This window comes from Tachypleus tridentatus, chromosome 1 (genome assembly GCF_004210375.1).
Source record: "Tachypleus tridentatus isolate NWPU-2018 chromosome 1, ASM421037v1, whole genome shotgun sequence".
NCBI lineage: Eukaryota > Metazoa > Arthropoda > Merostomata > Xiphosura > Limulidae > Tachypleus > Tachypleus tridentatus.
Genome location: NC_134825.1, coordinates 13,915,488 through 13,929,154, shown reverse-complemented (window position 1 = coordinate 13,929,154; position 13,667 = coordinate 13,915,488).

Below are 13,667 nucleotides of genomic sequence, written 5' to 3'. Positions count from 1 at the left end.
TCCAGATTTACCCATGTAATTTAGAAATTATTTTTTGGATGATCAATTCTAATATATCGTAAGAAAGAGATTATTTTTTAATTTCCCGTGGAGCCAATGCATTAGATGCGCATGAGACTTATTGATGACGTCATATCTGGGTGCCAAGAATACGAAAAATAAAGTTCTCCGTGATGGAGAAAAAGGTGAAACGGAAACATTGTGACTCCTATTGCAAATATATAGTCACGCAGGTTAACAATTTCGCGAAATTGTGGTTGCATATCGCGTATTAAAAAATGTTTTTTAGTATCATATAAGGAAGAGTTCCATTATTGTAGGATATTCAGTTTTACTGACAGTTCTGCCGATAGAAACAGAGCATGTAGTAATATTAACAAACCTGTAAGCTAGTACTTAGTAGAACATGAATAGAGACATGGTTTTAATCATCGAATAACGATTATTTTGATAATTGCACATTGATATTAGCTTGAATTTGTTGTTGTGTTTCTTTTAATTACATGACAGTGTTAAACATTGTTGGAAAGTAGGATTATTGATTGGTATATACTATTTATTTAATGTTGGATGTGCAACCTCTTCTCTTGAATACATGAGAATCTATACAGTAAATGCATCGGATAGATGTCAAATAATGTCCTAAAATGTTTAAAACAAAGATCTGGTACCTACTTGTGATTGATATTCAAAACCATCAGGAAATCGTCAGATTGACAGCATAAAAGTCGAGGAATTGTTTACACTTCACATCAGGTTCATATGCCTGAAATGAATTTGTTGTTTATAAATGTATCTGGTAAAGGAAACATGTGTGGAGAGGTCTAATGTATAAAGTGTTAAATAATATTGTTAATATTTTTATTGAAGATTTTTGGATATATAAAACTGTTTAGTGTTGAGGTTACAACTTGGATTATTTTGTGACTTAATGTTTTGTGATTGTTTAAATCTTCTTTAAGCATTGGTGAAGTAAAAAGACAGTGTTTGTTTACGACACATACTTTATGTGAATTTGGTTCGTTTTCAATTCTTTTATGAATTTATTATATAACATTTTAATGAAGTCATTCAAGATTTGAATTTATCGACAAGAAACTTTTTATTCTTTGAACTTAAACATTTACTGTTCTTTTTGGGTGCTTTTGTAGCAGTAGTTATAACTTGGGTTTTAATTGGCATTGAATGGTTTTACTGTCTCTGTACATGTGTGTTTATTTTTTATTTTACAAGTTTTAAAAGATTATTTATCTTCTGAGAACACAACATGAATCATGCCTGCTGTTCAAAGTATTAATACTTGAATGTTATCAAAATTATAACGTATTGTTACTTTCTAAATCATTAAATAAAATGACCCCTTCCTTGACACAGCAGTATGTCTGCGGACTCACAACGCTAGAAACTTAATTTCTTTACCCATGGTGGGAAGAGCAAAGACAAGTCATTGTTTATGATTCAAGTAAAAAAGTTTGTATATACAGTTATCCTAACGATACATTTATAAACCAGCAGAGAACTCACGGATTTGGAAGTGATTACAATTTATTATATCTATAAAATTATCATAAAAATCAATTAGTAATCACACTAAAAACAAAATGAGTACTAAGACAGCTAGAAGTACATATAAAATGTATTTTTAACAACAGTTTCTTTATAAATATATATATAAACATTACAATGTTTATAACCTAAATCGTTTTTTGGTAAACTACTAGACCAATGGTCATCATATTTCGCATGTACCTTTCTGACCCTGAGAGGAGGGACTCAAATGAATAGAGTACTGATGAGAGCTCTACCTAAGAAGCCCTAATGTCTTACAGGTGAACAAGTGAATTGTTTGATCGATTGTTCCCAAACGCATGATGTACTTTTAAGACCCCTGACTATTAAATAGGGCTACAGTGTTGACTATGTACATAATATGTAACTAAAGGATGTTCTTATTAGGTTTATACATTAACTGAATGTGAAGTTCAGTGATAGCTATATATATCATGTAGTTACAGGATGTGGTTCTTATAAGGTTTTACATTAACTGAATATGGATATTTAAACATCTATTATTGCTTATTTTTGCCAGTACAATATTTCTACCATGCAAATAATCTTCCATCAAATTGTAGCTTACTCAAACAAATGATTTTCAAATTACCTCATACTCTTCACGTTAAAGTCATCTGTAAAAATATCATGTGTGTCTTGTTGTGACCAGAATACACCTAAATCAGCCTTGGTTAACCATTAAGCAAAATAGACACGTGTTTAGGGCACCAAGAGAAGGGGGACACCACAGTGTTTTTCTTTAGCTATCATGCCCTTAACTCTTTCACGCCACACTCAACTTTAGTAGATTTTTTGTAATTGTCCTTATCTGCTGTGTTTGACTTTTCTCTGCATTGTTTGAAAAAACGTTTTCTTTGGCTCGGTGAGTGACTAAAGTTTGGAGAAACTACTAAACTATACATCTTAAGTAAGAAGTCATCGATTTGAGAAAGATTATTGTAAAGTGCAGTGCAAAATGTTGATAAGACTTCAGGTAAAAGCTGATCGTATGTTATGATGTCTGACTTTGAAGATGAAATATTTTTCTTAATCATTCCTTCAGTTATGGCTATTTATAAGAAATTATAGGTAGTTGAACTGTTTTGTTTTACCTTTTACTGCTTTATTCAGTCACATCTACAGAAGAATAAGAGTATAATACTACAGAAACACAAGTCAAACGAAATGGTGACAGATGTACACAGAGACGTGGCGAGTTTCATGTCTTCTTGCCTTTGTTTTCGTACGTTATGTTTGGGTTATTGTCTCGTTTGTTTTAGTTTTATTTGCGTTAGTATTGCATTATTCACGTGTGTTTTGCAATATTTTTTATTAGTGTTTCTCACTGAAGCTTTTCTGAGCCACATTTATTTTTCTGCAAACAACTTGCTGTAAAATAAATCTACTTTATGTGTGAGTGCATGTTTTGAAATTTATCATACTAAGAAAAAATTTAGAAAGGAATGCCACTGTAACAATGCTACCGTTCATAGATTACATGTAACCTATAAGTATATTTGGGCATGAATGTATTCTCTTGTGATTATGTAATAATATAAACAGATCTGAAGCTGAGATTTATTTAGGGGATAAATATAAAGTTGCTGGGTCTTAAATCACAATTGAGACCGAGCACAATTGCTTTTATCCTTATTCATTAATAGCTAACCAAATTTTGTCAAATATTTCATTTTTAGACTCAAAAATGGAGATCATAATTATATTCTCTTTACTTCTTCCTTGATTCTATCTGACGTCATAATTTCCCGACCCGGCCTGGTCCTCTGGTGATATTTTTCTGAGACGAACGAACAATCCGAGACAGGATTTTAATTACCTCATTTTAATTATATATTTAAGAGTAGCCCAAGAGTTGGCGGTGGGTGGTGATGACTACCTGCCTTCCCTCTAGTCTTACACTGATAAATTAGGGACGGCTAGCACAGATAGCCCTCGAGTAGCTTTGTGCGAAATTCCAAAACAAACAAATAAAGCTGTTTCTCATTAGTGTTGATAAAATCGGTTAAAGTTCAGACATGTCCCAAGTTTCAATACCACCATGTTCAAATAACAAAGTGTGTAAACTTTCATAACAGAGAAAATGATAATTTTCTTTTTTAAGAATTTCTAGGTGTTTTTGAAACTGTTTCAAGTAAGTCAAAATAATACCCAGAAACGCAAATTTAATTTAAAGAGGTGAGACTTTCTACATGTACAACATATATTAGTGTTAAAACTACTTAAAATATTTCTTACTGGTTCATTGAAACTCAGTTTCTAAATAATATTTGCTTAATTTAAAGGATTTAATTCATAAGAATGTTTTCATTATGCGAAAAATAATGTTGTATACTCTGCTTGGGTATCTTTCGAACATTTGATTTGTATTTCGTGCAACGTACACTGGAGTAATTTGCGCTTGTGTCACTAATTTAACAATGAAAGACTCGGAAGAAAGCAGCTAATGATAACCGCCCATCTTTTGGAATACTTTTTTTTTCAACATATAATGAGACTGACCGTCAGATTCTACACTTCGACGGCATAAAACGTGAGCATATTTGATGTGAGTCGAGCACCTTAACTACTTGTTCATTCCAGTTTGTCTCTGAAGAAACAAAGGGGATAAATGATAAGTTCTGCTACTGAAACAGAATCCAATATCAAAGACGATAAAATATAATCCATAAAATACGAACATATAAAGTGATCAGACACAGGAATTTAAGAAAACTGTAAGTACCACAGTAACCATCAATAGTCACTTGATACATTGTAAGTAAAATGCATAGTAAGAAATACTGTATTAAAATTTTTACTTATTTTAAAAATGTATACAGTGTGGCTCATAATTAAAGTATTCATGTTTAGAACAAGCTTAATGAATAAATAAATATGTAGCCTCGTATCATAGCTTAAAAAAACATTTGTTTTGTTTTTCTTATGTGGAACGTACATTATGCTCACATAATATGGACTACACACTGGTATGAGATGTATACATATATTGGTATTAAAAAGCAGACAAACAATGCACAGTTAAGAGTCCCAGTGTAACTATAGACGATGTAGAGAAGACTGTGAATACACCATTTTATATTTTGAATGAGACCCATGCCACATGACGACAGTCTTCCAATTCCGAAACCACCAGAGGAATGAACCTTAGACGAACCAGATGAAGAAACGGCAATGCAGGGAACTGGCAGTTATATTGTTCCGGATTTTGAACCGTGCTTCTCAGACGATCCACATCTCATAACACAGTCAAAATTAAACAGATCTGGTCAGAGATTTGGGCCTGTCAAAAGCAAAAGCCGAATTGCTGGGGTCGAGATAGCAGGAATTTGTGATTGCTGTCACCAGGTACGAATTTTTTTGTTTTTTCGAAACCGCCAAGATGATATAACCAAATTCTTTGCACAAGTTGACAATCTCTGTTTCTGTGTTGACATCGAAGTATTATTCTCTGATTTGGGTTGTGACCATGACCCGCAAGAATGGCGTATCTTTATTGATTCATCAATGTTAAGTCTCAAAGCTGTTCTGTTACACAATGACAACGTTCACCCTGCAATACCTGTTGGCTATGCGGCACACATGAAAGAAACCTACGAGAAAATGGAAATGTTGCTGAAGCACATTCAGTACAGCAAGTACAACTGAAATATATTTGAAGATCTGAAAGTCGTTGCTCTGTTACTGGGACTACAGCTCGACTATAAAATGTACTGTTGTTTCATCTGTGAATGGGACAGTCGTGCCAAAGAGACACATTATTTTAGACAGAGCTGGCTACCCCGTAAAATGTTAGTTGCAGGACAAAAAAAAAATGTGACGTATGAACCGCTTGTCGAATCGGAAAAGATATTATTGCCTCCTTTTCACATAAAATTGGGTCTTATGAAGAATTTTGTGAAAGCAATGAACAAAGAAGGCAAAGGTTTTCGTTATTTAAGACAGTTGTTCCCAAGAATAACTAAGGCCAAAATCAAAGAGGTCATTTTTGTTGACCCTTAGATTAGACATGTTATGAGTGACAAGTGGTTCGAAGATTTCTTAGTTGGGCCGGAAGAGATTGCCTGGAAAGTCTTGAAAGACGTTGTTGACAATTTTCTTGGCACGTACAGAGCCCCACATTACATTCAGTTAGTAGACAAACTTCTCAAAGCATACAAAACAATGAATTGCATCATGTCACTCAAGATTCATTTACTCCACTAACACTTGGACTTCTTCCCGCAAATATCGGTGCTGTCAGTGATGAACACAGTGAAAGGTTTCACCAGGATATTGTTACAATGGAAAAACGATATCAGGGTTACTGGAATCCGTCAATGCTTTCTGACTTCTGTTGGACACTGCAACGTGATGCACCGGACATTGAATACAAACAAAAATCAGGAGCAAAACAGTTCTAATTATGTTGAACTTAATAGAGTATTAGAAACATAAACGCAATTAAATAAGTTACTGCCGGTAAAAAGTTAACTGTATATTTCCCAGAGATCCTACGTGATGAAGCAAAACCAAAACTATGTTTGTGCATACCCACCAGGTACCTGTCACAATCAGCAAAAACTTTTGAGGAAGCAAAACTTTTCAAAAAATATTGTGCAGTGTTATTAACACCAACACTCGGTTGGAAAATAAGACAAAAGTCCAGTTGGAAGAAATAACTGAGAAAGATGAAGCACATCACATGGAAGTGTTGAATTTTTTTCAAAAGATATGTTGTATTTGAAACAGAAGAAATGCAGGAAGTTAAACACGACTCTCAAAGCAAGTATTAGTTCTGATGACAATATAAAATCTAGATAAAGGTTATACGCAAACACAATAAATTACAATTTAATATAAAATCGTTATTAGTCAAAACAGTATAAATTAAAGGTTTCTTTTAAAGTACAGAGGCAATTGAAATACAAAAGGATGACAGTTACCACATAATATATAGATATATTTGTATGCCTTATAAAGCAGCCATAAAACTATTGTGAAACTATATTAAGAATATATTCACGTTTTGCTTAGATAAGATAAAACACATTTATACACATAAAATCTAAAATCGTAACACGCAGAAAATGTTATTATAATAAAACAAGAAGTCAGTAAGAATTTAACAGATATTAATGTTGTATTAGAATAAAGTGAGTGCAAATAACAAAAATATCTGTATCCTATAGTTATTGTACCCATTCTATAAAATAAAATGATTCAAAACACTTCTGTAAAAACAAAACTATTTATGTATTTCATGGAAACATATATCAAAGAGATGTAAGAAAAAGATGTAATTTTATTCAAGACACTAACTGACATATAATTGGCACTTACAATTAATTTATCAGCACAAATAACTATCACATGTTCTTATATATATGGATATAGTTATATTAATATTTTTATTTCTGTGTTTTTAATAACATACAAGTGAAAAACATGAAAATTTACAAATTCAAAAACTGCATTTAGAATTACCTTGTTTATCCACAAATAGCTATCATATGAGTGTCCTTTGTATGATGTTATTTTAATGTTTACTGATTTTATAACATACAGCATACTACTGTACACTGGTTCGAGCTGTTTAAACAGGTTTTAGGGAAATGATATATTTCATAAATGTAAAACACTGTAGTATCTTACAGTTGGTTGTTACGATGGTTTCGTAAGCTTGTTATTTTTAAATATTACAACTACAGAGAATTTATTTGAAACGAGTATGATTTAAACTCTTTATTGACATATCTACTGATATTCTATATTCTCGCTGTAACAAACTTCACGTTTAACAACTTCGTAGAATTACAAGTAACAGTTTAAATACCTCAAGCTTAGTTCATAGACTTTGAAACTCTACAAAAGATACTTTGTTTGCAGATGACAAAGACCATGTGCTTCTTACTTCTATCTCCTGTATTAATAACATTGCTTTTAACAACCTAATGTTCTTCCCAGTTAAGTGATAAACGTGGTTATACTGACCAAGTATGTGTGGGAACTTACGACAGTACCAAGCTTGCTCGGCTGAATCGAATCTGTGAAGAATGTTATAATGTTTACCAGGTTCCGCTCATTCACAAATCCTGCAGGTGATTATTAAGAACTGGTTGTTATTGAACATTATTAAGTTGACAGAGTGGATACAGCCCTCGACTTGCACTCTGTGAGTTGTGATTTGAAATAGCCTTCACCTAACATATTCGTCCTATATGGTTTCACACTGGGCTAGCCTTCGAGATATAAAATAGCTATCCTTACAAAAATATTGGCCAACACGAAATTAGTTAGTACTAAAGTAGTAATCGATATAAAGAGTTTGAAAATAGAGAAAATCCGTGTATCTTTTTTACTTGTAAAAGTAAAAAAAATGTTAAGATTCTTAAATATTCACTATTAAATTCAATACTAATCTTGTGTTCTTATTGTCGTAATATTGTATTGAAACGTATAACAACAATATTTCAATAGATATCAGTAAAGTACGATGACATCAAGTTCCACGAACTTCTACATCCCCAATTTCAAATACAAATACATCCGTAATTCCATCGGTAAAAGGGCGGTGAAGTTATGTTACTATGAATCTATTTTTTAACATTTCACAATTTTTATTTTCTACTGTTCTCTGTAATGGTATATTTATATTATTTCTTTGTATATTCTGTGCTTCTTTCAGAAAGATTAAAATAAAATGAAGAAAATACTTCATATATAATTATACTAAAGAGATATTTCAGAAATATATCCTATACTGTTACAATGAATAATTTAGTTATTTATTTATGTTTTGCAGAAGAGAAACGAATTGAGATACAAGTATTAAATAAATTCAATATTTTTGTTCAAATCGAACTGCTTTGTGAACGACATGTTCACCGACTGTATCAAGGTCCTACTTCTTGAGTCTGAGGAACAAGAATTAAATATCACGGTTGAAGAATTATTTGGAAAATGATGTAATATCTTCTGCTGAAATGGAATATGTTAACAGGATAACTTGATCCAATCTCCTGTTCAGTTCATCAAATAGAGGAAATATCAATGAAGATATAGTTCCAAGTAATGTTGGTTATGTATTATAAAAATGAATTATATCATTTTTTCTCTCTTTGGTAAGTATACAACCGAAATTATGATGGAAACGAAGTATAAAAAAAATTCATTGTTCTGTAATACAATGTATTGAAAAACAGTACTAACTTCACGGAAATAAGTAACACAACTGTATAAAAAATGAAATAACTTCAGATTATCATAAACAAGGAACAAAAAAGAATTAAAAATATATTCAAATTTAAGAGCACAGATATTTTAGAAAATTAAAAAAACTAAAAATGCCGGGATTATATGTAATTTTTCTTTCTTCTTTACTTCAACGTTTTAAATCCATTTTCTCTGTTTTTTCTAAAGTAACACTAAATATTTTTTGTTTTAAGATTGGCCAATGTTGTCATAGTTTCTTTCTTTAAGAATACCCCACGGTGGATCATTGTCAAGTTAAGTACCGAGTTTTAATACCCGTTGTAGGAAACAGAAATAGACGATTATGGAGATTTAGGTTTGACTAATTTTTGTTTATCTTAGAGTATAAATTTTCTCTCATGACAAGAATGCGTTTAAGATAAATTTTAAATGTTTATGTTTCTTAAATGTAAATAATGATTAAACATAAGATAAATAAATAAAACACTAGTCAATAATTTTGAGGGTTTTTTTGTTTTACTATTTGTAAATTCAACTAATAATGTTCAAAAGTAATATTATTTTACATAAACTGTATTCTGTCATTACTTCCAAATTAATTTAATATGCAGTACTGGTATCTAAAAATTACAACCGATTTTACTTACCTTCTATCACATTAGAGTAAAACAGGTAAAAAGAGAAACGAATGACAAAAAATCCACACAACATTTTCACAATCTCTTTCAGCAACATTCAGGCTTAGATTTTTGGCAGCAGTTTCTAACAAAGAATAATCATAATGACAACTTAGTGGCAAATCAACCAGAAAGTTACCACTTTACTGAATATTTAGAAGGCTCATTGTAAGCCCTTAAGATACTAAACTTCTATCTGAAAACCAGTAGAGATCAAAGAGCAATACTTTTTTTAAATGTCTATTTTACACAGACTTGTTCAGCACAAATATTTTTAATTGATTATAAAATTCATTGTTATTTCAATTTCAAAAGAAAATAAATAAAATTGATTTTTTATTTTGGTTCAAGTAACGCAACCAGAATTTTAGTTTTTTATGAGAAGGTAAATTTCCTTAAGATTCCAAAGAACCATGTGAAAGATCTCATTAGAAGGTACACAACAATTCCCCACTACGGATATCGAAACCAACTTTATAGTGGTGTGAGTCCGTTGACACATCGGCATGTCTCTAGGTGTTGTTAAGTGACTCAAAACTAGCTCATTGTGTAGCTTGCTTAAGAAGAAAGAAGAATATATTTAGAAATAAATAACAATATTTATTTCTATGCGCATCATATACTGGTAAAGTATGAAAACAATAATTTTTTTGTAATTTAACTTTAAGCTTTAAATTATTATATTTTTAGAACTCTAGATAAAATCAAAGGTATATCTTTTTGTAACATACGTAACACATTTAAAACACAGTATTTTCCACCTTCATAAGTCCAATAGGTACACCAAAGTACAAATTCGGTTAACACTCTAAAGCAGATTTCAACTAGACTGAATTTTTTAAGAGGTCTCATTAATGTAAGATAAGTGTTGAACACCTCGTTTCTCATGAATTTTCTCAACCATTGGATTTTAATCAAACCAGTCTTCTACACTCAATCAATGAATGTTAGACACAAGCATAAAGGTTTAAATCTGTCTGATTATCATATGTTGCACTGATGATATCAATAGTTAGTAATTCAAGATATTTACTTTCTTGATTATGACCTAATTTGTTTTTATAAGGTTATACAGAGAAAACTAACAAAAACATAAGCACACATATTCAAATAGTATGTATCTCATATTTGACAATAATGTGAAACACGCACAATACAAATAAAAGTGGTATTTTTGTTTAGAGTGTTTTATGCTATAGCTTGTTCATTAAACACTACAAACTTATGACGCGAAAGACTTGTCCCAATTATTATAAACATTTAACTGTTAAATTCATAAAAGTCCCTCTGTAGTTAGTCACTAATATTGATTTTTTTTATTTTACTATATGTACATTCAACTAATAATGTTCAAAGGTAATATTATTTCACAGAAACTATATTTTATCATTACTTCCGTATTAATTTAATACGCAGTATTGGTATATAAAAATTACAACCGATTTTGCTTACCATCTATAGCATTAGAGTTAAACAGGTAAAAGAGAAACGAATGACAACTGATCCACACCACACAACATTTTCACAATCTCTTTCAGCAACATTCAGGCTTAGTTCTTAGATAGAAGTTTCTAAAAATTAAAAATCACAATGTCACCTCTGTGACAAATAAACTTGAAATTTACCACTTTAATAAATATTAAGAAAGTTCATTTTCTCCCTTTAAGATATTAAACTTCAATCTGCAATCCCGTAGAGATCAAACAGAAATACTTTTGTTTAAATGCCTATTTTACACAAACTTGTTCACACAAATATTTCTAAGTGAATATAAAATTCATTTTATTCCAATTTAAAAATAAATAAATAAATAAAATTGGTTATTTTATTTTGGTTCAAGTGACGCAACCAGAATTTTAGTTTTCAATGAGAAGGTAAATTTCTTTAAGATTACATGTGAAAGAACCATATGAAAGATGTCATTAGAAGATATCAACATTTTTGTTTAGTAAATAAAAACACATCACGCTTTCGGTTGTATATAAATACTACTGCCCTAAATAAAATTAATTGAGCGAAGATTGTTTGTTTGTTTTTTAATTTCGCGTAAAGCTACACGAAGGCTATCTGCGCAAGCCGTCCCTAATTAAGCAGTATAAGACTAGAGGGAAGGCAGCTAATCATTACCCCTTACTGTAAACTATTGGGCAACTCTTTTCCTAACGAATAATGTGGATTTACCGCACATTATAACGACCCCACGACTGAAAGGAGAGCATTTTTGGTGCGATGGCGATTCGAACACCTTAACCCTCCTGGCTACGACGGGCTGATTGAGCGAGGAATCGGGAAATTAATATTGGATTAAAATGATTTTAACATCATTCTGGCTAATGAAGTGATGATTTAACTCTCAACCAGAGTAATTTTGCTTGTCTTATTGTTTTACTTATTTATCCGGAAATCTTCTTCCCTTAGATTTGTGGTAAGTTCGTTCTATATAAGCAGTTTGTTTATCTATTATGTATTTGATACTTATAATTACAAATTTCAAATTCTGCAACGTAGATTGTATTACATTTTAATAAATGAAAATGTTCACAAGTACAGTTGTTGTAACTTAGAACTTTTGCGACAATAAAATTCTGCTATAAACGTATCTGTTTTCGAACAGGTTGATCAGTTGTGTCATAAATTCCGAACAAAGTTTGCTGAAGCACTGAAATACGTGATCCGGTTAGATCAATTGAATAAAATCACTCTCGTTTGCTTAATCTCATGCCACAAAATATACAGTCTCATAAAGATTATAACGTTAAACAGAATAAAGTTTTATAAAGAAAGATGTTTTTTGTAATAACATCTTCTTTAGAGATATTTAACCATTTGAGTAATAGATGTGTTTTTTCTTTAAGTAACCGTTTAAGAGTATTTATCTTTCAAGTATTGACTTTTGTCAGTAAAACTGTTTGTTTTTTTTTAGTATAGTTTGTCCTAAATGATGAGAGTGAACTCTATGATATCTTAGCCGGAGTAAAGGATAAGTCAAAAGTACAAATCCTTGAAAACTTGTTCAACATTCCTTGGTTTACTGAAGAATTAAGTATGTGTGTACGTAATGTCAACTACCTGGATCAACTACCAAGTCAACTCTGTCCAGTTTATACTATACGAGTAAGTATTATCACAGTAGGATTAAGAGACGTAGATATAATGTGTACCGATACAAATACCATTGTAATATAATCGACCTCATTAAAGACGTTCTGTGTGAAAGAAAGGGTAGAAAGTATTTGCTGATCAGTTAGAAGTTACGGAAGAACCGACAAATGGCAGCATAAAAACACGATAGTCATTTCACAGCTATAGCCAAGGATCAAGTACAAAGTGAAACATCACGATCCAAGCGTGTAGTTTGTAAATTGAATAATTTTATATAAAGTAAAAATGTGCTTCTCTGCTTTGGATGCCATCACGTGTTGTGTCAATTCTAAACACTTCGAAAATAAAATTTCACACAAGATCGAATCTCTAAAAAAAAGAGGTCACAAAATATTTTTGCTTCGGTTGTTTTGTTTCTTCACTTCTAAGTTTCCTAATAAGCTAGGGCGCTCGACTCGCAGTACGAGCAACGCGGATTCGAGTCCCTAACACACAAGACATGCTTTAAGGACGTTATAATGTTCAGTAAATTCAACTATTCGTTGGTAAAAACAGTAGTCCAACAGTTAGCGGAGGGTGGTGGTGGCTTGCTGTTTTCTTTATTTTGTATTATAATTTATTGATAAAAGTCTACGATTCTTGATATCGTGTAGGTTAACGTATCACTATTTGAAATAACAGGATATTATAAGTTAGTAATTAATTAAATGTTAATATGAATCGAATTTATTTTATTTGACAACAAAATTGATACAAAATTTTTTAACACAAACGTATTTTAAAATACAAACAAACAAAAAACAATACAATTTATAAAACAATTATTACTGCTAGTTATTACAAATGATAATTTATATACAAAATTTCACAAATTATAAATAATACTGAGTCTTATATTCTGTGTGGAACTGAATATTTCATCGACGATCCAGGTTCACAACAAGCATGTTTGTTTACAGTTGATATTGTCACACTTCACTTGAACTAACATCCTATTTTCTTTGCTAGCCTTACTTCCTTACAAGCTCACTTTTTATCGAATAAAATATTTATTGTCCTCGTAGAAATAATAACGTCCGAAATAATTCACTGAAGTTTAACCGTTCTATTTGTATGGATACAAAG